This window comes from Pinus tabuliformis, chromosome 2_2, assembly GCF_031772625.1.
Source record: "Pinus tabuliformis cultivar Carrire ecotype Pingquan chromosome 2_2, CPIR1, whole genome shotgun sequence".
Classification (NCBI taxonomy): Eukaryota; Viridiplantae; Streptophyta; class Pinopsida; order Pinales; family Pinaceae; genus Pinus; species Pinus tabuliformis.
In genome coordinates, this window is record NC_142300.1 from 914,201,075 (window position 1) to 914,227,632 (window position 26,558).

Consider the following 26,558-nt stretch of genomic DNA (forward strand, 5'->3'; position numbering starts at 1 on the left):
CATCACTCAAGTTCATTCATAAAGATGCAGCAGGACAGGGGGAGCAGTTTGACAGGGGGAGTTCGTCTGCATTCCTTTGCCATTGATGTCAAAGGGGGAGAAGGCAGAAGAATATTGCCATCAATAACAAAGGGGGAGATTGTTGGACACAGATTGTCATTGATGTCAATATGGCAATATTCAAGAGGAGGAGACAGAGCATATTGGAGCCAAGAGGAGAAAAAGGAGCCAAGAGGAGCAGACCAAATCACAGGAGCTATAGCAAGAGGAGCCATCGGAGGAGCTATTGGAGCATATCGAAGCAAGAGGAGTCATCGTAGGAGCTATCGGAGCTATCAGAGCATACAGAAGTTCATTTGATGGCGATCAAGTGAACTACTAATATATACATGCCCAGAATTTCCATCAGAACGACGAGAGCATACACAAGAGCCAATTGACCTTCCAGATCAATGGTCCAGATGAAGTCGCAGAGGAGCGGAGAATTTTTTTTGCACCGACGAGGTTGGATGTTATCGAAACTAACCAAGGAGAAATTGACATGGGAATAGTGTGATGAGTTGTGAGCCGTCTGATCACTAATCCGGATCAACGGTCCCGATCTAATCGGCAATCGGGCGATCAGAGGAGTGGAGCCTTTTGGGACTGCGAAGTGTAAGCTCCGACAGCCAGAGCTGAAAAGGTCATAAAGCCAAGCTGAAGGGTTCGTCGGGTCCGCGAGATAGATAATTACTTAATAAGTCGCCAACAGAACTCGCTGAAACCATTCCGGATCCGAAATCCATATAGGGAGGAGTGTTGAAAGGTGTCGGGTCCGCACCTCGTTGGAGGTCGGGGCTTAAGGGTTTATTGAGACCGCCGAAATCTGGACCCGCCGAAATTTATAAAGGCGGAGTTATAAAGATTTGGAATCCGAGCATTGGAAGTAGAGCGGGGATTATATGGTTTCCATGTATTGATATATTATATGATATATGGCCGCAGGGGTTAAGGCTTGCGGGCTTTAAAGCGCTCGGGTGGTGGCTTCTGATGGTTGATAAAAATGCTCGGGTGGTGGCTTTCGATGGGTGGTTATAAAGCGCCAATAAAAGGTCGCTTCGATTCCTAGTAAGTCCATGGTTATAATAGGCTCTTGGCCTAAAGAACGCTTCCGATAAAGCCTGTAAGACAGAAGAAGCAAAGGAATGGAAGCCGAAGTGTCAAGCGATCAAGTGAGGAGGAAGCCAAAGAGCCAACATGTAAGAGGAAACGAATGGACAGGGGCATGGAGCATATAAAAAAAAAAAGCAGAAAAGTGTGAGAGTTGTTGTTATTGTTCGGGGACGGGATAACCTGAGCATGAGATAGTGGAAGCAATAGAAGAAAAGGGGGCAGCAGAAGCAGTGGAAGCTGAAAAGAGCGCAGCAGCACACCAGTGTATACCAAAGAGGTTGGAGCCTCAGAATTGAACAGGATTGAAGTCCTTGGGAGTTGGTGCTCCTAAGTCCAAGATTGGTGTCTTGGCAAAATAAAGTTGGTGCTAAGGAGGTTGGAGCCTCACCTAAATTCAAGTTGGAGCTTGGCAACCAATTGTGACAATCTATTTATTGTATTTATTTTTACTGCACAGTTATATTAATAAAAGCATTTATTCCTGCTGTTCATTTTGTGTTTCTGAACATATATGTTTTAACTAGTAAAACAATAGTGAGAAAAAGAAATATTGATTCACCCCCCACTCAGTATTTCCAACAGGCCCTACCTACATTTTTGTAGCCCCCAAGTGGGCTCCTTATTACAAGTAACCCTTATTTCTCCACCAAAATATAACAGTGAAAAAGTGCAATGCACTCCGCAACCAAATGTCCATAAGAATGACAATTGTTGCAATGAAAAGGGACTCCCTGGTAATCCAATGAATGAAAATGAAAATGGGAACCTCTATACAACTCTATATCATCGGGTATTCTGACTCTCAAATCCAGTCTAACCAATATATAGGCAAAAATTTTGAGCCCCACATATCTTCTAGACCATTTGGGTGTCATATTGAACATGTTTGAAAACCATGGAAGGCCATAGAGGAGGCATATGAAATGTATTAAATAAAAGAATTCCATGGTGAAACTAGTATTTCATGATCACATTACATAGTCAAAGTCAATGAGAAGACTTTGATTGAAAAATTCAGTGGTTGAAGATTTGGAGTGATAGAACTTCATTCTTGGCAGGTTGAAAACTAGGGGAAACTTTTGGGCTACTATCCCTTGTCTGCTTTCCTTTTGACAGGCTAGATTTCCTTTTGATTCAACTATAAGGAAGATGCAACTAGATTTCTTCACAGTTCATGGAAATGAGACTCTTACCCTCTCACTTTGAAGTGGAAGATGCCCTTGTTCGATACTAGTTATGAAATAAATTTACATAGTCCCCCTCTATGTAAAATTACAAAATATACTCTTGGAACTCAAGTACTTGAATGTCTTTAAATTTATTTAAGGAGGTCAGTAATAAGTTGGGCACATATTTAGATGCAAACATGTTGTTTTTGGATATGGGCCTATTGTTTCTGGAACATGTACTCACTAGAGGATTCTTTTAGTAGTGCAATTCTCAACTCGAGAAGATTAAGGCCATTATTGATAAAACCATTTAAACATGTAACCATTGTCCCTTAATCTTCAATGGAAGGGTCAATAGAATTAAGTCTTTTCTGGCATTTTTATAGATTGTGATGCAAGAAGGGAGTTTGACCTGATCATAGTCTAAATCCTAAGTGTACAACTGGAGGATTCATTACAACATTAGTAAAATCTTAATTTAACTTTGTCTCTTTCATTTTTATATAACATATTTTCTATTATCCATAGGTGACACTAGTGCTTCACTCTTTCACTTTGTCCTAGGAGAAATTTATGATGTCAATATCTCTCTAGATTCTACACCTTTCCATGTCTTCAATTGATTCCAAATGGACAGGAGGCAATGAAAGAGAGTCAGAGATTCTTTTGACACCTAATCATAGGGATTGGGTGAACAACTGTAATTAGTGTAAATAAATAATAGAGGAAATGGAGAGTCATCGGGAGATGAACTGAAGAGTCACTCCCTCTTGTATATAATAATGAACAACCTAAATGAATAATATAATAACATTTGAGGAGTTACCCCCTGGCCTGACATGGTATCAGGGCCAGCTCCCAAAATATTTTTTGTGTTGTAACTCCTTGTATTAGTTTTCTGCCATATTTTTCCCCTCTATTCTCTACGCTCTCTGGGCACTCTGCCATACTGTCCTTATCTTATTCCCCTCCTGAGCATCGTGTTGCTGAGTGGACTGAAGGCCATCTCTATCGTGTGTCAGGATGGAGTGTTGAACCGTCACTGTTCCAAAGCTTTTCGTTGTGGTGGCCTATGCAGGTTCCATTTCCAAATCTCCTGGCCTGACTATGCAGACCTTTTGGCCTCTCCGTTGCTCCTTCCACACTGCTAGAGATATGCTGCTCCCAATACAATACACGCTGGCTAGAGAACCCATTTGTTGCAACCTTCTAGCATGATCCTTGCTCAGTGTGAAGGGAAATAGTCGTCTCTTTTTCTTCGAAACAATCAGACTTGTAGAACGCCTTTTCCTTTTCTCAACTCAAGGAGGGATGTGTGTGCTGTTTGGGAATACCTTTGAATGTGAAAGAAGTCGAAAATTTTTGTCTGCACAAGAGGGTATTCTTTGATGGGATTGACCTTACAATTAGGGAAAAACCAGCTTCCTACAGGAACTATAGCAACAATAGGGTGAAGGCAATACATGTGGTAACCGCTATCACATTTTTCGCAGAGCAACATTTCATTTTCACAATCGCCAAATCCACATTCTTCACAGACTACACGTTAGTATCAATACACGTTGCCTATCCTCCTATATAGTACGTTCCAACTGCTCTAGTATGCGCCTCCATACAAATGTGCTGACCCTCCACGCTCTCATACCGCTCCTTCCCCATATAATCCCTCTCCCAATAGTACCTCTGTCATATTTCTAACAAAATTGCATTTTTTTTCAGAATATTTCCATTACAGTGCAGTTTTTCTTTAACACCATAACTGAAAATATTTTATATATTGGCAGTAGAAGTATATTTTTTTTTATAGTGCACAATTTTTAAAAATGCATTCATTGATATCTATTGTGGGAGTGGTTCTCACTGGCAAGGAAAACTATCCATAATGGTCACGGAAAATCAAACACACTCATTTTTAATAAGCTTTGGAAAGGAGTGTGTGTTGGAAACGGAGACAAAGAGTTAGAACAAATTACCTCAGAAAAGGAATTTTCCACTTGGGAAAATAAGAACAACAAAGCTTATGCATTGATTGAAGCATCAGTAAATGAAGAGGTGAGTCACCATATTTCACCATTTTCAAATGCTTTCTAAACCTTACAAAAACTGAAGGAACTCTATGACTCACACTCTACACTTGAAGTTGTTCAACTCATGATTAAATTGTTCACCCTTGAATTACAAAATGATGATCCTCTTGCTCTTGCATCAGAAGTAAAGTCTATTATGCATGATATCAAAGTCACTAATGTTGAACTGGACATTCCTCTGATAGATTTTCTCAAGGCACTTTATACCACTTACTCAAATTATCTTGAGTCATTGCAAGCAAATGGAAACCTACATATGGTCGACTTCCCCTCATTCACCAACATATTGATCACCTTACAAGATAAATCAAGGTTCCTTGAAGCTTCTCCAAATTCTTCACAAAAAATAAGAATGTCATAAACAAAAATTAAATTTGTAAGCCAAAGATTGCCTCTAGTGTGTACTCCTTTGAACCCTCATCTTTGTTTTGTCTCCGAAATATATTGATTGAGCCCGTCTACCATAATTAGAACAAAAGGAGGGATAGTGAACACCCCTACTTGCAGAGTCCTTGACTGGTTTGTAAGAAATTAGATGTTACTTTGTTTATCAAAATTGAAAAGGGAATTATGGTGATGCAACTCATAACGTAGTTGATGAAGGGGACACAACTCCATGAAGCCAAATGAAAAAATAAAAGTCCTTGGAGAGGTCTACTTTTACAACTATTGCCTTTCATTTTTTTTGTTCTTATGGGATGTAGTCCCTCATACACCACTCCTATAGATTCATCGATTTATCATCCTTGAAAAAATCCAAATTGTTCTTCTAAAATAGAATTGGATAGAATACTCTTAACCTGCCTTCAAATAACGTTTTCCACAATCTTATAGACTGTATTACAAAGGTAGATAGGTATGAATTACTTAAAGGATTCTAGATCATTAGACTTCAAAAGTAAGGCAATTCAAAGACATAATTGAAATCAAACTCTCTACAATTCAAAGACTAAAAAATGATTTGAAACCATCAATAAAGGAATCTATTGGTATAATCACCCCAACAATGGATCTTTGTTTTCTAGAGGCCAAATCATTTGTTGCCTTTTTCCTAGGTTTTATGAAGGAATATTTTTTTCCCTCTTCCTAGGAGATTCCTCCCCCCCATGGTTCAATATTAGACCCTAGAAACATTTTAAGAGAGATAATTCTATGCATCCTTAATGATATATTATTATATTTGGCTTCCCCCCATCTAACGTTGTTGATGTAGGTTTGTCAATGATAATGAAATTAACATAGGTTGGACTATGATTACTTATGGTTGGTGGGAGGTCTATCAAATATCTTCAAGAAAGGAAGTTGTCAAGAAAGGAGTTATGCCTCTAATGTCTTCTTAGAAATTCCAAACCCTCTTACAAGATTACAAATTAAACCATTTAGAGTCTAGAACATAAGTAAGACTTTAGAATGGGATATGCCAATTTGTAGAGGGAGCAAGAAATCAACTTGCTTGAATAATTTTAAGGATCAAAAGTTGAAATTTCTACATAGTCACCAATAGGCTTAGGATAAGAGTGGATAGGTTCAAAATCAATTGTCATAAAGTGTATCTTCAACACTTTCCTCTTCCCAAAAGAATCATCTGGCTTCTAGCTGCAAGATTCACTGCAACATTCTCTAGAGGTTGTATCAAAGGAAGGTGAAAGGAATCATCTCACATCACTTTTCCTTCTAAGCCTTTCCTCTCTTTTTATTCCCCTCAATTGGACTCCTTATTATGAGTAACCCTTTATTTCTCCACTGAAATATGATAGTGAAGAAGTATAAGGCACTCTACAACCAAATGTCCATAAGAATGTAAATGGTTGAAATGAAAAGGCACCCCCTGATAATCCAATGAATGCAAATGAAAATGGTAACCTATATACAACTCTATTGAATTGGGTATTCCCTCTCACAAATCCAATCTAACCAATACATGTGCAAAAAATAATAAACCCATCTCCAAAAACATGTTTACATCTAAATATATGCCTAAGCCATTACCAAACTCCTTAAATACATTCAAGGATCTAACTTCCAAGGGTAAATTCTATAATTTTACCCATAGGGAGACTATGTCAATTTATTTCATAACTGGTATAGAATAAAGGAATCTAGCACTTCAAAGTGAGAGGATAGTAGTATCATTTTCATGAACCATGAAGAATTCTAGATGCATCTTCCTCAAAGTTGAATTGAAACGAAGTCTAGCCTCTCGAAAGGAAAGAATATGAGGGATAGTAGCCCAAAAGTTGCACCCAGGTTTTAACCTCTCAAGAATAAATTTCTATAACTCCACCTCTTCGTCCAATTAATTTAACGAGGCCACATAACAAGGGTAGGGTAGCTAGTCGGCTACTAAATATTCTCACTCATGTTGTTCCCATGACACAACCATGGCCCAGGATGATTCTAATGCAACAATTTTTACGTTTTACCTCGACAACACACATGGTCACAACTGCAATGCACAAACCCACTCGTTACAGGAGTTCAACACCACATATTATCCCCCTAAATTCTACATAGTGTACCCCCCATACAATTCCTAACTTTATACACCCCTAAGCACTAATGCTTAATTGCAGTTAAAGCACATGACCATGCCTATAACTGGATTCCTATTAGTCCCTCGCTAGTTAGTGTCCTCATTATGTTATTTTTTTACCTGCCTCCCAACCCGATATCATTTTTTGTTAGTTAATAGTTTTCTTCTCCCCCTTCCCATTTCTTAACATACTCACAATAACAAGGTCTTAGGTCTTAGACTTGTTGTTGGGTCTTGGGTCTCTGCTACCACCCACTTTGTGGACCGAAAGCTCGACACAAAAAATGACGGGGAAGTTTCCTATATTCCTGTCTAGTAGTTACAAGATATCGATAGCGATATCTCAACACTCGAGCTCCTTTGACTCTTGGTCCTTCGCAATTGCTCCATGGTATGGAGTCTCGAAATTCAAGCGCTGATGACTCTCGATCCTCTACAATTACCTTGCAACCTAAGATCTTGACACTTGGGCTTTGATGAATATCGTTCCTTTGCACTACCCCATAGTCTTGATGCCTAATACAATAGATGACGAGGAAGTTTTCCCATTTATCAGGCCCATCAAATGATGGACCAACCCAATGGTTCTTGGAGGACCAACCCAATGGTTCTTGGATCTCCTGCAGTCTTGGTGTTTAAATGATTTCTCGAGGGCCATAAGGCTTGAGTGATATAATCTTAATAGGGGACTAGATATCCAATTCAAGTTTATGACTTTGAACTAAAGTCGAGTTCTCGCAAGTCTCGTGACATTGTGATTGTTTTGATTATAAAAGGTTGAACCTCAACACTTTAAAATTGCTAATGGATTTCCTCCACCAAACCTTTTAGCTAATATCACAAATATTTCTAGTTGGCATCAATTCCCTCTTTCAACGAAGGCCTTTGGCAGGCTTTTTGTAATTGATTTCTTCATTCCTACAAATTTCAATAGAATGCCGGATTCACACCAACACATCTATTCTTAGCAACGGAATTTAAATTGATTCGCTTGTATTCATGTAGCTATTAATTATAATAAAACACCTAACCATTGTAATGCATACACCTATGTATCATTATAGGAATTCCACACAATTTCCTACGCAATCTCTCGTCCTATAAATAAATCCTACACAAACCATTACACAATTTTCACATAAAATCCCTTAACATATATACACATTTCCAAATATATCATCCACAAATAAACTCATCATAACACACAACCATTCCTAGATTTAAGACAAAAATCTTCATTAAACATAACTATTACACAAAGTCAATGGCATAATTCTATCAAGATGGGTGTTTTATGCCTTGGTCATTTCTCTCCTTCTCATTCTCTCCAACTACTTCAAGTTGCTCCACCCTGATATCCCTTGAGTTTCTCTCTTATATATATATATATATCCCATTACAAATGGAGGTTGCTTAACTAGTAGTCCTCTCCCTTAATTACACCTGTCCCTATTTCTAGAAGTTAGATGCCACTCTATCCTAACAAGCTTTCTACATCTGTCCCTTAAGGACACCTTAGCATGACTTACCAACTATGTATATTTTTCTAGATCAAAATATTACAAATTAAAGAAATTGTTAAAGGGAATTGACTCCCTTGTTAGAATTCTAGAGACCCCCCTTTTAGATGGGTTCAACAAGGTTAATCTTTTGAGAGAAGATGCTCCTACATCAAACTCCTAGGGGAGACATTTTTCATGACCTCTTGGTCATATTTCATTGATTTTAAAACCTTCCAATATCCCAAACCTTATGTTGCAGTTGTTCATTCATTCATTTACAACGTCATTTTGATGTTGTCTTTAGTTCTCTAGGATTCCAATTTTTATATTGTTGTTATCCACTTTACTGGTGTAAATACTTTTAGACAATTATTTTGTTATTGGTTTTCCTTCTCTTTCTGTTGTTTCTTCTCTTGGACATCTTATTCTTTTTTTTGGTAGGTAAGCACCCACAAGGGATTTGAACCAGTGACCTATCACAAGAAGTGCCTTAACAGTGCACCCATTCACCGTCAATCCAAAGCCCCATAGGTTCTCTTGGACATCTTATTCATCAACATCCTATCCTGTCAATTTTATCATCCAACTTTATCCTTAGTTGAATTGCTATTATTATTCATTTATTGTTGCATTTCTTCCTCTTGCATAAGAATTATAAAATTGTTATTCAATTATAACTCAAATACCTTGTTTGCAACATGTTGATCATACTTTGCATATTCATCCACCTTGGTTCCTTTCAAGACAATTCTTTCTCCCTTTAGCTCAAAATTTTCATGTTGAATATGCACCTTGGTATTTTCTAACCACATCTCCAAGAAATTCAACTTCTCATCTAGATTAGTTAAATTAACCTGAATTGGTATCCCAAACTCCATGAAAGGCTCATCCATTGTGTCCCTTATTATCCATTCCTATAAGAAAATTATCTCTTCCTAAAAATATGTGATCAGTACCTCTAAATTCCATCCTTTAGGTTTATCTTCAGCTCCAAAAAAATGCATGAATTCTATATCCCTAATTACAACTTCATGTCCATCATCTCCCTTTATACCCACAAACACACAATTAGTTTGAAAACATCAAATCACCTATGTCTCCTTAGATGCTATGGGCACCCCTTCTACACTAGGTACTCATGAAAATTCCTCATTACTTGTTGTAATTCTCCATCTAGATCAAGTTCTCTCAGTAGCTCTTCCAACAATTCAATTTCTTCATCACATTTTATGAGCATTGCATCTATATGCTACTCTTAATCCACTTCGTTCTCTTGTAGAGTTGCATCACGTGGAACTATGTTGTTATCTCTGTCTCTTTGAGACAATTCTTCATTTCTCTCTTTCCATATGATGACTTTTAATGAATGTCCACCTTCATGAATTGCATAACCTGCACATGTACACAATCACTTAGTTCTAAAAACATGGGACTCTTGAGTCTTTGATGATGCTTTTGGCATCATTCTCGATGTTGGTCTAAATTTTCCAACCATTTCATCGTCTTCATCATCATCAGGTCCAAGATGCGGTCCTTACTCTACTACACAAAGGTAAAATTCTTGTTCCTCATACTCATTTTTCATGAGTTCTTCTTTCTCCAACAAAACACTCAAATTGTTCTTGTGCTTCCACTTATCCTACAAATAGTCCATTTCACATTATTCTTCCCTAATATCCAAACATATTTCTATTATTCATTACTTTCATGTAACATCTCCATTACCACACTAAGTCGTGCCTTCAACTCGTCTCTCTTTCTCTCAAACTCCTCGACACTCATCTTTCTATGGCTTCTTATGGAACACTTTACCTAACTATTCATAGTCATATCTCTATTTACCTCTCTGAGATTCTCCATACTCACGATGAGCTACAAATATCCAACCTCTGTAGCAAGCCTTTTCACTTGCTACCGAATAGCTCATCGAGCTTTCTCCCAAGATTTCCCTTTTGGTATTCTAGGTTGCTTTTTTTAGAACCCCTCCAAAAATCCTTTCTCTAGGCTTTTGCGCTTCTCACTTTTTCTCAAGAGATTCATCTACTCTCTTACTCTGGAAAACTCTACCCATGTTTGCAATCATGGAGATGTCTCGACAACTTCTACCCAATTGCAACTAGAAATTATTCTCCTCTCTACTACAACTTTCTTGTTTTAAGTGTTGCCACAAATTTCCTTCACTTTCCTTGCTACTACCTGCATAAACAATTAAATATTACAAAATACCAAATTTCGTCAGATATGTGATCCCAAGAACTTTTGAGTTCTTTTCTTCATAGCCCTAGAAAATTCCTTCTGCCACTATTACCAACATTCTACCCGGCTCTAGTGCTTGAATGAAATTGTTTCACTTATTCTAATTCTCTTATATAATTTCTTGAAATCATTAGAAATTAAAACCACAAGATATTTTTTTTTTCAAATTCCCACTTTGATACCACTTGGGAGGGATAGATGATGGGGGCAGGGTAGTTAGCCGGTTTCCAAATATTCTCACTTCAACTGTGCCCATGGCACAACCATGACCCATGCTAATTCTAACACAATGTTGTTTACGCTTTACCTTGACAGTGAACAAAGTCACAACTCAAATGCGTAACCCCACTCCATATAGGAGTTCAATATAACTTCCCTGAATTTTATGCAACACACCCCCTTGTGCGATCCCTAACTTCATATAACCCTAAGCACCAAGGTTTAATTGCTCTTCACACATGTGACCACACCCAGAATTGGGAACCTATCATTCCCTCACCATTCAACGCTCATCCTTATATCGATTTGTCACCTTCCTCTTGACCTGAGATCATTTTATATTAGTTAACAATCAACTTCTCCCACTTTCCATTTCTTTACAAATCCCTGATGGTGGGGTCTTGGGTCTTAGCCTCGTTGTTGGGTCACGGGTCTTTTATACCACCAAATCAATGGTAATGATGCCTGACACAACAAACAACAAGGAATTTTCCCATCTATTATCATCCAACACTTAACAAATCGTGAGAATGAGATCTTGCACTTGGGTTCCAATGAATCTCGATCCTCCGCAACTTCTCCATAGTCTTAGATCTTGACACTTGGCGCTGATGACTCTCAATCCTTCGTAAATACCCCCCGGTACAAGATGTCAATATTTGAGCTCCAATGAATCTTAGTATTTTATGAATATAATTCGTATTAAAATAATAAAATTAATGTAAATAATAATAATCATAATAAGGCTAACTAAATAATCATTAGTGATCAAAAGGCATGTCTTAAAGACATGACCATTCATTAAGAGGCATCTTCCTAGTTATATAAGCAAACCACATTTGTAACATTCAAATCATCTCATAAGCTCTTTTATATAATATTCAAAATAAAATTTACTTGTCCTAAAATGAATGTCTTTGTCTTCACAGTATTCTGAATATTAGTGTTGCGTATACAACTTTGATCGTTACATAGTCCTCCACATTACCTTGTGGTCCCAATGCTTGACACAAAAGATTATGGGGAAATTTTCCCGTCTATCAGCCCATCAAATGTCAAATTGATTCTATGGTTCTTGGAGCACTCGCAATATCGATGCTTAAATGACTTCTCAAGGGCCTGAAGGCCTAATTGACAGATTTTTGACAAGGGAATTCATGTCCTATTAACTTTTCCGACTTCAAACTAAAGTTGGGTTCTTTTAGATTCTTCATATTGTAACCGTTTCAGCACTGAAAGGCCAACCCTCAATAATTTGATGATGTTAAATAATTTCCCTCAACCAAACCTTTGATCTAACAACGTAGAGGTTTTGAGTTGTCATCAATGCCCTCTTTCAGTGTAAGCCTTTGGTAGGTTTTCCACAATTAATTTCTTCATACGATGCAATACACTTTAATAGAATATCAAATTCACATCAAGACACCTATTTTGGTTCTCCGAAACTATATTCCCTTGACTGTTGTTTTGTCCCTCAAAATAATAGCTAACTTCCTCTACCTCCAATGACTTGTCCTTCAACCTTTGCGGTAACAAATTTTCCTTAGAAGATTTTCCCCATGAACCAAATTAATCACATCCATTAAAAGTAACCTACTACTCCTTTGCAGGTTTGCGGTTTTCGTACCAATCAAATCCCCCATCAAGAAGAAACATCCTTTATTCTCCTCTCCAAAAAATTTCTCAAGCCTCTCCATTGGCTTTTAATTTATACCTTTACAAAGAGTGCAATGCCATGAGTCTATATGATGGCTTATCAAAATACCATGCTTCATCGAAATACCATGTGTCTATACTATGGGTCATCATAATACAATAAGTTTATTGGTACAAAACCCCATCATTTAGATCATACACTCATCCAATCACTTCCATGAGTGTTTTCCTCTCACATACCCAACACTAAGGGCACATGGGAGTACCTCCCGATGCTACCAAATTTCAACTTTTTAATTAGTTGATGAGGATCATTTATTTATGTTCCATTAGAAATTATAATTTAAAATTTAAATACATTTCACAAATATAAATAACCTAATAAAAATATTTATTAAAAACTTATCTAAATAAATAAACAATATAAGTCCCAAGGGTTAACTCAAGTGGCCTATAGCAAGACGTGAAATTCTTTGATATGGTTGCTAGTTGTTGCTCATCACGGGTTCGACTTTCTTTCATTCACTTGGGGTGAGGCCCCATGATCAAGGGCAATGATTTACTCGATTTACTATCCAAAAAATGTGGGGAAGTGCTTAGGTTTCCGGTGCTTTCATTCCAAGTAAAATAAAAATAAAAATATTAGCTAGAAATGAATAAAAGACTCTACATTTGAGTTTTATTAAAAACAACATAAAATTATGAATGATTTAACAAATATCTTTTGAATTAATCACATTGTCATTTGTTGGTCGATGTTTTGAACCATCTAATGTGGTTTATCGTGGGGACAACGTTGAAAAAAAAATGATCTATCAATAAAAAAAGGTAGCAAAGATGCATCCTATATGAAATATTTTAATTGAAAATGAACGTTAAAAATATAAAATATTTTAATTGAAAAGTGAACGTTAGGACAAGTCAGAGTAGAAGGTCAATATATTAAAAAATATTAAAGACCAACCATTAGTTTTGTAAACTAACCATTATAATAACAAAAAAACCACATAATAGGAAAAAATAATAATATTATATTATATTATTATAAATAAATAAATTTTATTTTGAATTCGTTTTTTTTGTTTTTTTATCTTATTATTTATTTAGTTAATTAATTATGATGATAAGAAATTTTATAGTTACTAAAAATAACATATAATATTAAAGAATTGAATATATATATATATATATATATATATATATATATATATATATATAGATATAGATATATATACTTATTTATTTATTTATTGTTTTTAACAAAATATTAAGAGATTATATTTTATATAAAGTTAAAAGGTAATATAATATATAATAATAATAATAATAATAATAATAATAATAATAATAAATAAATAAATAAAATAAAAAAATTCACATAGGCAAATCTAGGCAAATCAACTCCAAAGGGAATCAAATCCTCTAAACCCAAGGGCATCGAGCAAAATTGACCCTATGACCTCCCGATTGTGGAGACACTTAACAACAGGGACTCGATCAGTTGAGCTAACCCTAAGGGCTTAATATATATATATATATATATATATATATATATATATATATATATACACACACACACACAAATTAAATTAAAGAAAACAATCAATAGATATAAAAATAATAAGAATAATTCTCTCATACATATATATATATATAACAAACAAAGGAAGAAAAATACTAATAAATCAAAAGGAAGAAAAAAAGAGAAGAAGAAGAAAATGAGTAGGAGGGGACAAAAGACAACCATGAAGAGAGAGTGGGAATCCAACTCTTACTTAACTTCCAACCATCAACTTTGTTGAGATTCTTCGAATGCTTCTCAATTTCAATAGCCTCCCTTAACTTCCTATGGTGGAAATGATCAATCTTCGTGATGGACCGAGAATCCTCAATGAAAACATGATGATAGTTTTATCTGCATGTCAAGGATAATTTTAGGGGCGAATGTTCGCCCTTTGGCGAAATTAAGGGGTTTTAAATTTTTAGTGGGCGAATATTTTGTATCATAGTACATTTTTACAAATCACCTCAAATAGCCCACCTTATTTTAAGGGAGAGGGTAAAAAAGGTAAATTTAGCCCTTGAAATTAGGACTTACAACCTTCCATTCGCCCATTTTCAAGAATAGGTTTTATTTAAGTGAATCCATTCGCCCATTTTCAAGCATAGGTTTTATTTAAGTGAATCCTATGGGCCAAATACCATATTTATAAAAGAGGTATGGTAAATTAATAAAAATATAAATAAATGAGAGGTATGGTAAATAAATAAAACATTTTTTATATTTACTCCATAAGTCACCTTATATACATGTAAGGGTGTAAACAAATAAAAATATAAGTAAAGTGGATGTATGGTAAATAAATAAAACGTTTTTTATATTTACTCCCTAAGTCACCTTATATACATGTAAGGGTGTAAACAAATAAAAATATAAGTAAAGTGGATGTATTGTAAATAAATAAAACGTTTTTTATATTTACTCCATAAGTCACCTTATATACATGTAAGGGTGTAAACAAATAAAAATATAAGTAAAGTGGAGGTATGGTAAATAAATAAAACGTCTTTTACTCAAAAGGTATGGTAAATAAATAAAAATATAAATAAACTAGACGTATCGTAAATAAATAAAACCTCTTTTTATATATAGTCCATAACCCTCGTTCTATTTATGAAGGCTCGGGAAAGAGGTTTTATTTAAGTGAATCCTATGGGCCAAATACCATATTTGTAAAAAAGGTATGGTAAATTAATAAAAATATAAATAAACGAGAGGTATGGTAAACAAATGAAACATTTTTTTATATTTACTCCATAAGTCACCTTATATTTACGAACACTCAAAAAATGGGTTATATTTAGGTGAAACCTATGGCCAAAATACTATGGGACAAATACCATGGACTAGATTGTTATTAATACCATTCAAAAAACCATTATTAACCCTAATATTAGAATTAATAAAAACAAAAATGGCACATGGTATTGACCCATGGTATTCACCAAAATGGCACATGGTATTGACCCATGGTATTCACCAAAATGGCACATGGTATTGACCCATGGTATTCACCTGGAATGTAGCCTATTTAAATGGGGGAATTAAACCAGCATGTAGCCTATGCTAAGATTCACTAGGAATTTACAAAGTTTTATTATTTAGTGAAAGACTCGCCAAGATCTTACAAGATTTTATAATTGAGTAAAATATTCGCCATGCCTGGTGAGAGATTCGCCAAAAAATTATATATACATATTATATTATTGATAAAATCGCCTTCCATTTTTCCTATATACCATGGAGATTCGCCCATTTATTATATTTATAAATTTAGGGGGGTTCTTAAAATTTTCCCTGCTGCATGTTCAACTATAGCTGAGGAGCAAGAATGCTTGTACCTACTGTCTACGACATGCTCCTGCATTCTTTGGTTGATGTAGCGACCAATTTCAGTGATGTATGGAATCCCACAGGAGAATGAGATAAAGTAAACACTTTCATGTCTTTACGGTTTTCTAGGTCCTTAACGGATCCAAGGGAGTTTCTAATGGTGTTAAGGGGCTTGAACGTAGTGGAGACATTATTATTCTTAAGAATATGAGCAATCTTATCCATGGTCCCCTGGATGAACAAAAGATGAACCATAGAAACTTGTTCACTGAGAGTTTTCATATTCCTAGGACCTTTATTGACTCTTCGAAAAGCTCTTAGACATTGATGTTTACTATATCCATTATTTAAAAAAAAAATTAAAAGATGGTATTTTTCATCTTCCAGATGATTGTCATTACAAATCCTTAGAGCTCTGGTGGTTAGCATGTTGGGAACCCTGAATTTATGAGCCAAAAATAGTGGGAACACACACACACACACACACACATTATTATTATTATTATTATTATTATTATTATTATTATTATTATTATTATTTTTCGAAAATCTTGGTGTGATAATGAACCATCTTCCATTCAAGAAAGAAGAACGTCAAGGAAAGGAAGGCTCCCATCAAACTCAACCTCCATTTTGAATTTGATGGAGTCAGATTGGGAATTAAGGTGGAGGAGGAACAAATCCAACTTTTCCCTATCCAAAAACATTTTTTAAAGCTTAGGGTAGAATTGAGCAGAGGCCAAAGCTTTGGCCTCAAATGGTGGGGAGAAATTGAATTTGTTCCTCCTTCACCTTAATTCCTAATCTGATTCCATCAAATTCACAATGGAGGTTAAGGTTGATGAAATCCTTCCTTTCTTTAATGTTCTCCTCTCTATAATGGAAGATGGTTCATTATCACACAAGGATTTTCAAAAAAAAAAAAAAAACTCACACAAAACCATATCTTCATACTGATTCCCACCATTTTTCGGCTCAGAAATTTGGGGTCCTCAACACGCTAGTCACCAAAGCTCTAAGGATTTCCGATGACAATCACTTGGAAGATGAAAAATCCTATCTTTTGAAAGTTTTTGAAAATAATGGATATAACAGACATCAAGGTCCTAGAGTTTTTTTAAGAGCCAGTAAAGGTCCTAAGAATAAGAAAGCTCTCAGTGAACAAGTTTCCATGGTTCATATTTCGTTCATCCATGGGACCACGGATAAGATTTCTCATATTCTTAAGAAGAATAATGTTTCCACCACCTTCAAGCCCCTTAAGACCATTAGAAACTCCCTTAGATATGTTAAGGACCCGACAAACCCTAAAGACATGAAAGGTTTTTACTCTATCCCTTGCTCCTATGGGATTCCCTACATAAGTGAAACCAGTCGCTCCATCAACCAAAGAATTCAGGAGTGTGCCACAAACATTAAGCACAATCGTTCCCACTCCTCAGTTATAGCTGAACAAGTGGAGAAAACTAAACATCATGTTTGCATTGAGGATTCCCAAGTCATCGCGAGGATTGATCACTTCCACCATAGGAAGTTAAGGGAAGCCATCGAAATTGAGAAGCATTCAAATAATCTCAAAAGTGACGATGGTTGGAAGTTAAGTAGAAGTTGGATTCCCACTCTCTCTTCATGATTGTCTCTTGTCCCCCTATTCATTATTTTTTTTTCTTGGTATTTTTTTTCCTCCATTTGTTTTCGATCTCCCCACACCCACACACATAATTATAATTCTTATTATTTTTATTTTCGTTCTTCTCCACACACGCTTCTTATTATTTTTATAGATTTTGATTATTTTCCTTAATTTAACTTATTTTTCTATCTTATATATATATATATATATATATATATATATATAATATTAAAGGTTATAGTAATATAATATATTACTTTTTATCTTCATATAAAATTTAAACTTTTATCATTTATATATATATATATATATATATATATATATAATTAATCAATTAATTATATATATATATATATATATATATATATATATATATATATAGAATTAATCAATTAATTTTATATATATATATATATATATATATATATATATATATATATATATATATATAGATAGATATATATATAATTTCTAAACATTTTCGATCCTTAATAATCCATTAATTCTTTACATTAATATTATGTTTTTTTCCAAGGAAAAAAGCCGAGCTTTTCTATTATAAAAATAAAAGAGCTACAAACAGATGAGTTAACATCCAGCAGATAGAAACACTGCCTGAAACAGAGAGGTAAAGACCGTCCATCTCCATGCTGTCATCTAGAATGACTGATATAAAAAACAAGAAACACCAAGTTCTAACGAACTCGGCCTGTCACAGCCGCATCAAAAAATAACAGAGGCTGTCTAGTGCAACTGGGCCTCCATTAAGGAAAACGACCCGCGTCATAACAAAAGAAAGAAAAACAGAGTTTTTCCGGAGCTTCTCCAAGACAGGAACTGTAAAGAAGGAGATACGAGTTTTCATATAACATATACCGCCAAAAACAAAATTTAAAGTGACACATTTGTTTCTGGCGCATTCCCAGCATGATGCACAAAAACCATTAAGTGTAAGGGGCCAAATCCGTCTCACGGATCTGGTCCTGAACCTGTTCCTTTATCCTCCATGAACCCACAGCCTGTTGTAAACCTGCCTTAGAATATTCGTCTGCTTCAACATTCCTGTCCCAGATGGAGCATCTGCAGGGGGGTCGACTGGAACATCCAAGGGTATTCCTTTTGGAGGCAGGTCTTCATCGTTGCGCAGAGGGAACGCTTCCTCCCGTTGCATGACCGCTTCTGCCTGAGCCTCATTATTCGCTCTTTGGTGTTCTGCTTCCGGGTTAATATCCTCCATCGGCTCCTCATTTTTCCTCGAAAAGCCCTCCTTATCCTCTTCTCTGCTCTTCATCTTCCTTCTTCTTTTCCCCGTAGGGCAATCCCTAGCCAGGTGACCGTATTCATGGCAGCGGTAGCACCTGAAAGGGAAGAGTTCGTAATCCAACTTCTGCTCATACACATAATCCTTGTAGTGCAAAGTAACTGTTTTTGCAAGTCCTTCCGACGGGTTTAGCCTTACAAGAATCCTCGCCACCGCTCTTTCATAAGTATGCAAGAAGGATCTGTCTGCGTCCAGAAAGGTTCCCAAGTGATTTCCAATAGACTTAAAGACTGAATCGACCCAGAGATATGGAGGTAAATTTGGAGCTCTGACCCAAACGGGTAATTCGTCTACCTTCTCCTTGGATGCATCGAACATAGGCGACCACCGTTTAAAGAAAACGGGTCGGTTCCCAAAAGCCCATAGACGTTCCTCGACCCATTCCATAGCCTTTTTGCAGTCGAATTTCACCATGAACCAGCCGTTCAACAGCGTAGCAGTCGTGAATGTGTTCGCCGGAGTATGCGACCACTGGCTCTCGGCCCACTGCTTTAGGAAATTGCCAGAAATATATCTTCCTCTCACTCTGCCCACAAGGGTGCTCTCCGCCACATCCAGCGCCTCCTCAGCCTGAACGTCCATGCCAAGTACCAAATTTGTGACCTTCTTTGATTTCCACGATTTTGCCTTCTTCCTTTTTTCCCCTACCTTCGCTGCCTCTCTAGCTGGTTCTCGATCTTCTGAGATAGGGTTTTGATTTCTTGTATCCCCGGTTTTGCCGCTTCCATCTTCCACAACTCTCTGATCCTGATGCTCGATTGGGGTTTCAACCAGCCCTTCCACCGGGCTCCCTGCTTCGCTCGAAACCGGATGAAATCCTTCGGTTGCCTTCCCTGTTTCAGAAGGGTTGACAGAAACCCCCGGAGAATTGAAATTTCCCGCACCAGCTAAACCCTCTACCTCCTTGGAAAGTCTCTGCAAGGGTTCATTTGGGAACAGGGTTTTGTGAAACGCCGGCTGATTGCTTCCTTCCCCCAAATCTTTCCCCACACTCTGAACCCCTCCTACAGTCCTCCATACTCCTTTTAAATTTGGAAAATTTATAATGTCCTCCAAGCCTCCCGACGAAGTGAAAATTTTTGACGGGGAGATAGGCTTAAAACTTTGCAAGCCGTCATTCTTGCTTTTGGACAGGCCTGGCCATGCATGAGGGTTTGTCGCTTCCAAACCCCTTCCTCCGGCATTGTTTGCTTCTACTGTGCCTCTGCCTCCGACTCCGACCCCGCCTAAGAGCTCCAGGCTCTCATCCAACAGCCCTTTTGCCGCGGTTGAATGCCAAATGCCTCCTCCCGTGAGCAAAGCGTTCGCCTGACTGACCGAGTGTCCGAAGTATTCTTCAATGTTTTCCGTCGAGGCCTCCTTTCCCCAGACGGAAAGGATATCTTCCGGGGAAGGGTCCAAATCGACCGACTCTCTAGGGTTTACCATAGTAAAAAACGGCGCCGTTTACCTTAAAACTCCCTTCAACCGTCACCGGATGTGCACAACGCAAAGAGCCTGGTCTTCGAAACCTCCGAATGCACAGGAAATGGTAACAAAGCCAAAAGGGTTTCACCATATCGAAACCGCCTATTTACGGAAAGCCTCCAAACCCCGTTCCGCAACGACCACCAACACCGTTTGCAGGTTCCAGCTGGCGGTTACACGGCTGTCCTCCTCACGCTGCTTTGTTGACCCTGCCAGCTGCAAACCGAAACCTGTACTATTTCTGCCATGCCTGCGACACCTGCATCACCTAGGCCTAGGGCCTAGGGTTCCCGGGTCGAGCCCTATTCCCTCCATCGCTTCCCTCCAAAATCTCTTAATATTATGTTATTTTTAGTAACTATTAACATTTCCTACCATCATAATCAATTAAAAAACAAAAAACAAAAATATTTATTTTTAATAACATAATATTTTTTTTCCCTTTTAGTTTTTTTTGTTATTATAACCATTACCTTCCAAAATTAAATGTTGTTTTTTAATATTTTTTAATATATTGACCATTTGGCCTATTTTAATGTTCATTTTTCAATTAAAATATTATATATTTTTAATGTTCAATTAAAATATTTTATATTTTTTTAATGTTGATTTGCTGGAAGATGATACAACTCTGCTATTTATTGTTATTGATAGATCGATTTTTTCAACTTTGTTTTGAGGATGAACCACATTAGATGGTTCCGACCAATAAATGACAATGTGATTAACCCGAAATGCACTATTTATTGTTCTTGATAGATCGATTTTTTCAACTTTGTCTTGAGGATGAACCACATTAGATGGTTCGACCGATAAATGACAACGTGATTAACCCGAAATACATTTGCTATTTCAATATGGATCAAAAGAGCCTGAAATCAATGATTATTAATGATGTTATGCCATATTATTGTATATCTAAAGTTTAAACAAGTAATAAGACTACCTGTACATCTATCACTAAAACATCTAGACAAAAAAGAAATAGAAACATTTCTGCAAATATGTGATTTCTTTTAAAATCTCATTGCAATTTTTTAATGATTGAACCAATTACCATGTAAGAAAGTATACTTATTCAAGCATACTCATAGTTTTGGCATTTTTGTATGTATATAAGATTCTTTGTTTAAGGGCTACACAAATTGAAACAGTAGAAACTGTGATGTGTGAAGTATATATGAAATTTAATTTTTATTTTTATTTTCATATGAAAAAATAACTTATTTTAATTTGTCAATGTTCAAAAGCTAAAATTAAATAACTTTAAAATATTTTATATTTTTAACGTTCATTTTTCACTTAAAATATTTTATATTTTTTAATGTTCATTTGCTAGAACATGATGCATCTATGCTATTTATTTTATTGATAGATTAATTTTTTCAACTTTGTCACGAGGATGAAGCACATTAGATGGTTCGAAACATCAAACAACAAATGAGAATTGATAGATTGATTTTTTTCAACTTTGTCCTAAAGATGAACCACATTAGATGGTTCAAAATGTCAACCGACAAATGATAGTGCGATTAATCCTAAAAACATTCGCTAAATTATCATGGATCACAAAAACCTTAGATCAATGAGTATTAGTGATGTTATAAAATATTATTGTTATATCTAAAATTTAAACAAATAATACGTCTACCTATAAATCTATCAGTAAAGCATTCAGACAAAAAAGAAATAAAAACATTCCTACAAATATGTGATTTGTTTAAAATCTCATTGCAATTTTTGAAACGATTGAGTAGTTACCATGTAAGTGTACCCATTCAAGGGTACCTATAGTTTGCGCATTTAGGCATGTATATAAGATTTTTTGTTTAACGTCTACAAAATTTTGACATAATAGAAATTGTGATGTATGAAGTATATATGATTTTTTTTTTTTTCTAATGGAAAAAATAACTTATTTTAACTTGTCAATGTTAAAAAGTTTAAATTAAATTAACTCTTCAAATTGAATTTAATCTTTGAATTCCTTTCAAATTTGATTCTTCATTTAAACAAATAATAAGCCTGCCTATAAATCTACCACTAAAATATTTAAGTTACCATCAAATTTGATCTTTGATCTAAACAAATAATAAACCTACCTATAAATCTACCACTAAAGCTTAATGATGAAAAACAAATAGAAAAATTTGTACAAAAGTGTAGTCTAACTTATACATTGTGATTTAATAAAAGTGTCTTTTTATATAAGTTCAAACTTGTAATTTTTTATTGTTTAAAATATATTTTTGAATGCATAGATAAATTAACAACTTAAACTCAAGTTTTTAAAAGTCTACCAAATTTTAGTTAAAAAAGAAAAATTCTCAAAATATTATTTTCTACCTATTAGATAGAAAACCATATCTATAAATTAAACAACTTAAACTTTAGTTTTTAAAAATCTCTACTAAATTTTATTTTATTTAAACTCCAGTTTTTAAAAATCTCTACTAAATTTTATTTTATTTAAACTCCAATTTTTTAAAATCTCTACTAAATTTTATTTATAAAAAAAAATTCCTAAAATATCCATTTCTCTACCTGAAATACTATTTTACTTAATAAATTAATAGAAAACATAGTGAAAAGATAAGATTACAACAATTATATCACATACTTTTTAACTGATTAAATTAATAAAAAGTTCTAGTTATCGACGAAAGTAAATAAATAGAGCAAAAGCATGGGAGGTGTGCTATTTTTTTTATATATAAAAGGTGTATGAATATTTTATATTTATATATATATTTGCCGTGTCTTTATATAACATTATATGTCGGCAGAAGCAGGGCACGTGTGCTCTTTTATATATAAAAGGCGTATGAATATTTTATACATATTCCCTTTGGTACGGTTGAGCATGGGGAATGTCCCAGAAGAAACGATGCAGAGATTACGCAAAGCTCGAATGAGAAAAACAACCACATAAAAGCCGATTTTATGTGGTGCTCTGCTTCCAGGGGGCCTTTTCTTTTTCATTAATTCTGCAACTGATAAAACCCGGCAGTCAGTGTATAATCTAAACCTAACATTCAATCGTTATAAAGAGTTTGAAATTCAATTTTTAGGGAACAAATTGGAACATACACGATATTCAGATGACAGTACAGTAGCCATGGGATGGGTAAATACAGAGCCTGGAATAGATTGGTCAGAAATTGGTACTAAAGCCATGGTTGCTGAACAAAATTCAAACGTAATTCCTGCATTATTTACTGTCTTTTAATGGTGTTCCTGTTCCTGCACCTGAAGCTATGGCAAAATCTATCTCATCCGAAGCTAAAAACCCTAATCTGGTAGGGTTTGATGAATTCAAGAAGAAAACTGGAAATGAAAGGGATCGAAGTACGAGTGATCAACGTGGAATTATTGCTCACAGGCTTGAACCTGAAGGAAGTGAATACAATTATGCTGCTGCCTCCAAGGGAGCCAAAATTTTAGCTCACAACAAAGAGTCCAAAGGTGTTCAAAATATTCTGCAGAAGGACAAAGATAAGTACCTTCGGAATCCCTGCAGTGCAGAGGATAAGTTTGTTGTTATAGAGCTTTCTGATCAAACATTGATTGATACTGTAGCAATTGCAAATTTTGAACATTATTCATCCAACTTGAAGGACCTAGAGCTTCTGGGTAGTTTAGTTTACCCTACTGATGATTGGATTCTCCTTGGGAAGTATGTTGCAGAAAATGTTAAGCATGTTCAAAGGTTCACTCTAAAGGAGCCTAAATGGGCACGGTATTTGAAAGTGCGATCCCTTAGCCATTATGGTTCTGAATTTTATTGCACTCTAAGTATGGTGGAAGTTTATGGAGTTGATGTTATTGCATATTTGCTTGAAGACTTGATTGCACCTGGGCAACATGGGTTGAGAAATCCTGATTTGTTTACTGTCAGGCCAGATTCTGTGCTAGGTGGAATTGGGTTTAATAGTAATGATGAGCATCAGAACCCTTATGTTGGTTTATCAGAAAAACAAGCAGATACTAGATCACAAACTGATATGCCCAAGTTAAAAGAATCAGTACGCTCCAATAGCAATGAGCTTGTTTCCACTATAGAAATTATCAGGCAGCAGGGTGGAAGGGTGGCAGGAGACACAGTTATGAAGATTTTAATGCAAAAAGTGAAATCTTTGGAATTGGATTTTTCTGTTTTAGAAAGATATTGGGAAGAATTGAATGTTCAATATGGTTATCACTTGTCTGATATTGACAAGGGACTAGTTGAAAACACACATTATACAAGGCAAGTTAGGAAAGACTTAAATGATTTGCAATGGCACAAGATTCTGATGCAAAAGGAAATGGAGGAATACAAGTTTTGGAGATCTGCAATTTCAAATAAACTGAATGAATTAGTCACAGAAAATGAATTCCTTAGGTCAGAAGTTCAAAATAACCATTTGCGCTTTCAGCATATGGAGAATAAGGAGAGTGTGATCTTGGTGTTGAGTTTCATTTTTGTGTGCATAGCAATAATCAAACTTAGTCTATGCTGCCTTCTAAAATTACTGAATTTTAGTAAAGTTCAGAATGTGGGTCAGCGAAGTTCAGCTTGGATTTTGTTACTGCTAAGCAGTTGCTTAGTTGCTTTCACTCTTTCCCTGTAAAGAACAATACATACCTTTTTTTTATCCAAAAATATATACGTCATATTATTATTATAAATAACTTTTTTTTCCAATTGAAGAAATCATATACCCTTTTTTTGTATTATCAAAAAAATACATAACTTGGAAATTTGTGGAATATTTTTTTTTTCAATGGAAGAAATCATATACCATTTTTTTATTATTATTGAAAAATACATATTTTTTGTATTATCGGAAAATACATAACTTGGGAATTTGTGGAATATTTTTTTTTCAATTGAAGAAATCATATACTATTTTTTTGTATTATTGAAAAATACTTATTTTTTTGTATTATTGAAAATACATAACTTCGAAATTTGTAGAATGTAAGATGGTAATGTTGTGATCACATACATGTTATCTTTTCAGAATAAATCAAGTTCCAGTTTCCATGTGAGTATCTCTTTTGTTAAAGCATCAAATATAGTGGTTTGTTTTTTGTGTAAGTAAATTTTAGTTAGTTGTTGATGAGTTTTGTATTGCAACAATAATGTTGTAATTCTTAAGGTTATCAAGATCTAGGTACGTTGTTAATCTTAAGTTGTAAGTAAATTGTAGAAAGAAAATCTAGACTAATTGCAAAAATCAACATTCAAGAAGCAAGAAATGTAAAAGCTAAATATCGTTCTAACCAAGCTTCAACTCAACCAAAGTGGTCTTGGAGCATTCATAGGCTATAAATCTACTTTTATCATGAATTCAGAGTGAATGTGGGCCACGAAAGACCTTGAGAACAAATTGTTACAAGAGAGTCTTTGTTGCTATCGACGTTTGCCAGCGAGTCTGTCTTTTGAGTTATGTCACCAAATGACCAAGCAAATCAAATGCAAATGAGATGGGGTAAAATTTGATATTAAGTAGGATGTCCTAGGAATTCAATCCAAGTGGAATCACTAAAAAATGTCCTTGTTAACATGTGCTAAAAATTAGTGAGCTAGTTAACTTACCAAATGCATAACTTGATCAAGTGCAAACGTGATGGGTAAATTTTGATATTAATTAGGATGTCCTAGGAATCCAATCCAAGTGGAATCACTCAAAAATAATTTTGTTAACATGTGCTAAAATTTAGCAAAATTTTATTACTATTTTGTTACAAGATTGTTGGGAATGACTATATATTTAATTTATTATCTTAAACAAAGTTCCTACTAGATATATGAATCCATTTTATTCATATTTATGGTCTTATGATCATTATGGAGTGCCTATGAGTGGTTAGGAGTGTTGTGGGGCAAATCAAAATGCATTTGGAGGCTTTTTCCATAGTTCTACAAGATGTCCTCTTTTGCTACAAGATCAAATCAGAGAGCAATCTGTCGGATTAGAAGGTGTTTTGAAGGCAATAAATGGTGGGATAAGGTAGGGGAAGGGTGTATGAAGCCCTTTCCAAGCCTAGTTCTCCTCAAGAGCCCATATTGCACAAGGAAATATGTGCACAATGACCTCTAACAAATCTGAAAAGTGATTTCTATACAGTCTGCTTGAAAAGGTTGTTGGGGAAGGAAGAAAAGTATTGGTGATGGAATGAC

At 35.3% G+C, this 26,558-nt stretch overlaps 1 pseudogene; it reads left to right on the top strand.

Moving 5' to 3' along the window:
• Nucleotides 1-23,260: 23,260 nt before the first annotated feature.
• Nucleotides 23,261-25,009, top strand: LOC149195997 (SUN domain-containing protein 3 pseudogene; annotated as a pseudogene).
• Nucleotides 25,010-26,558: the final 1,549 nt, after the last annotated feature.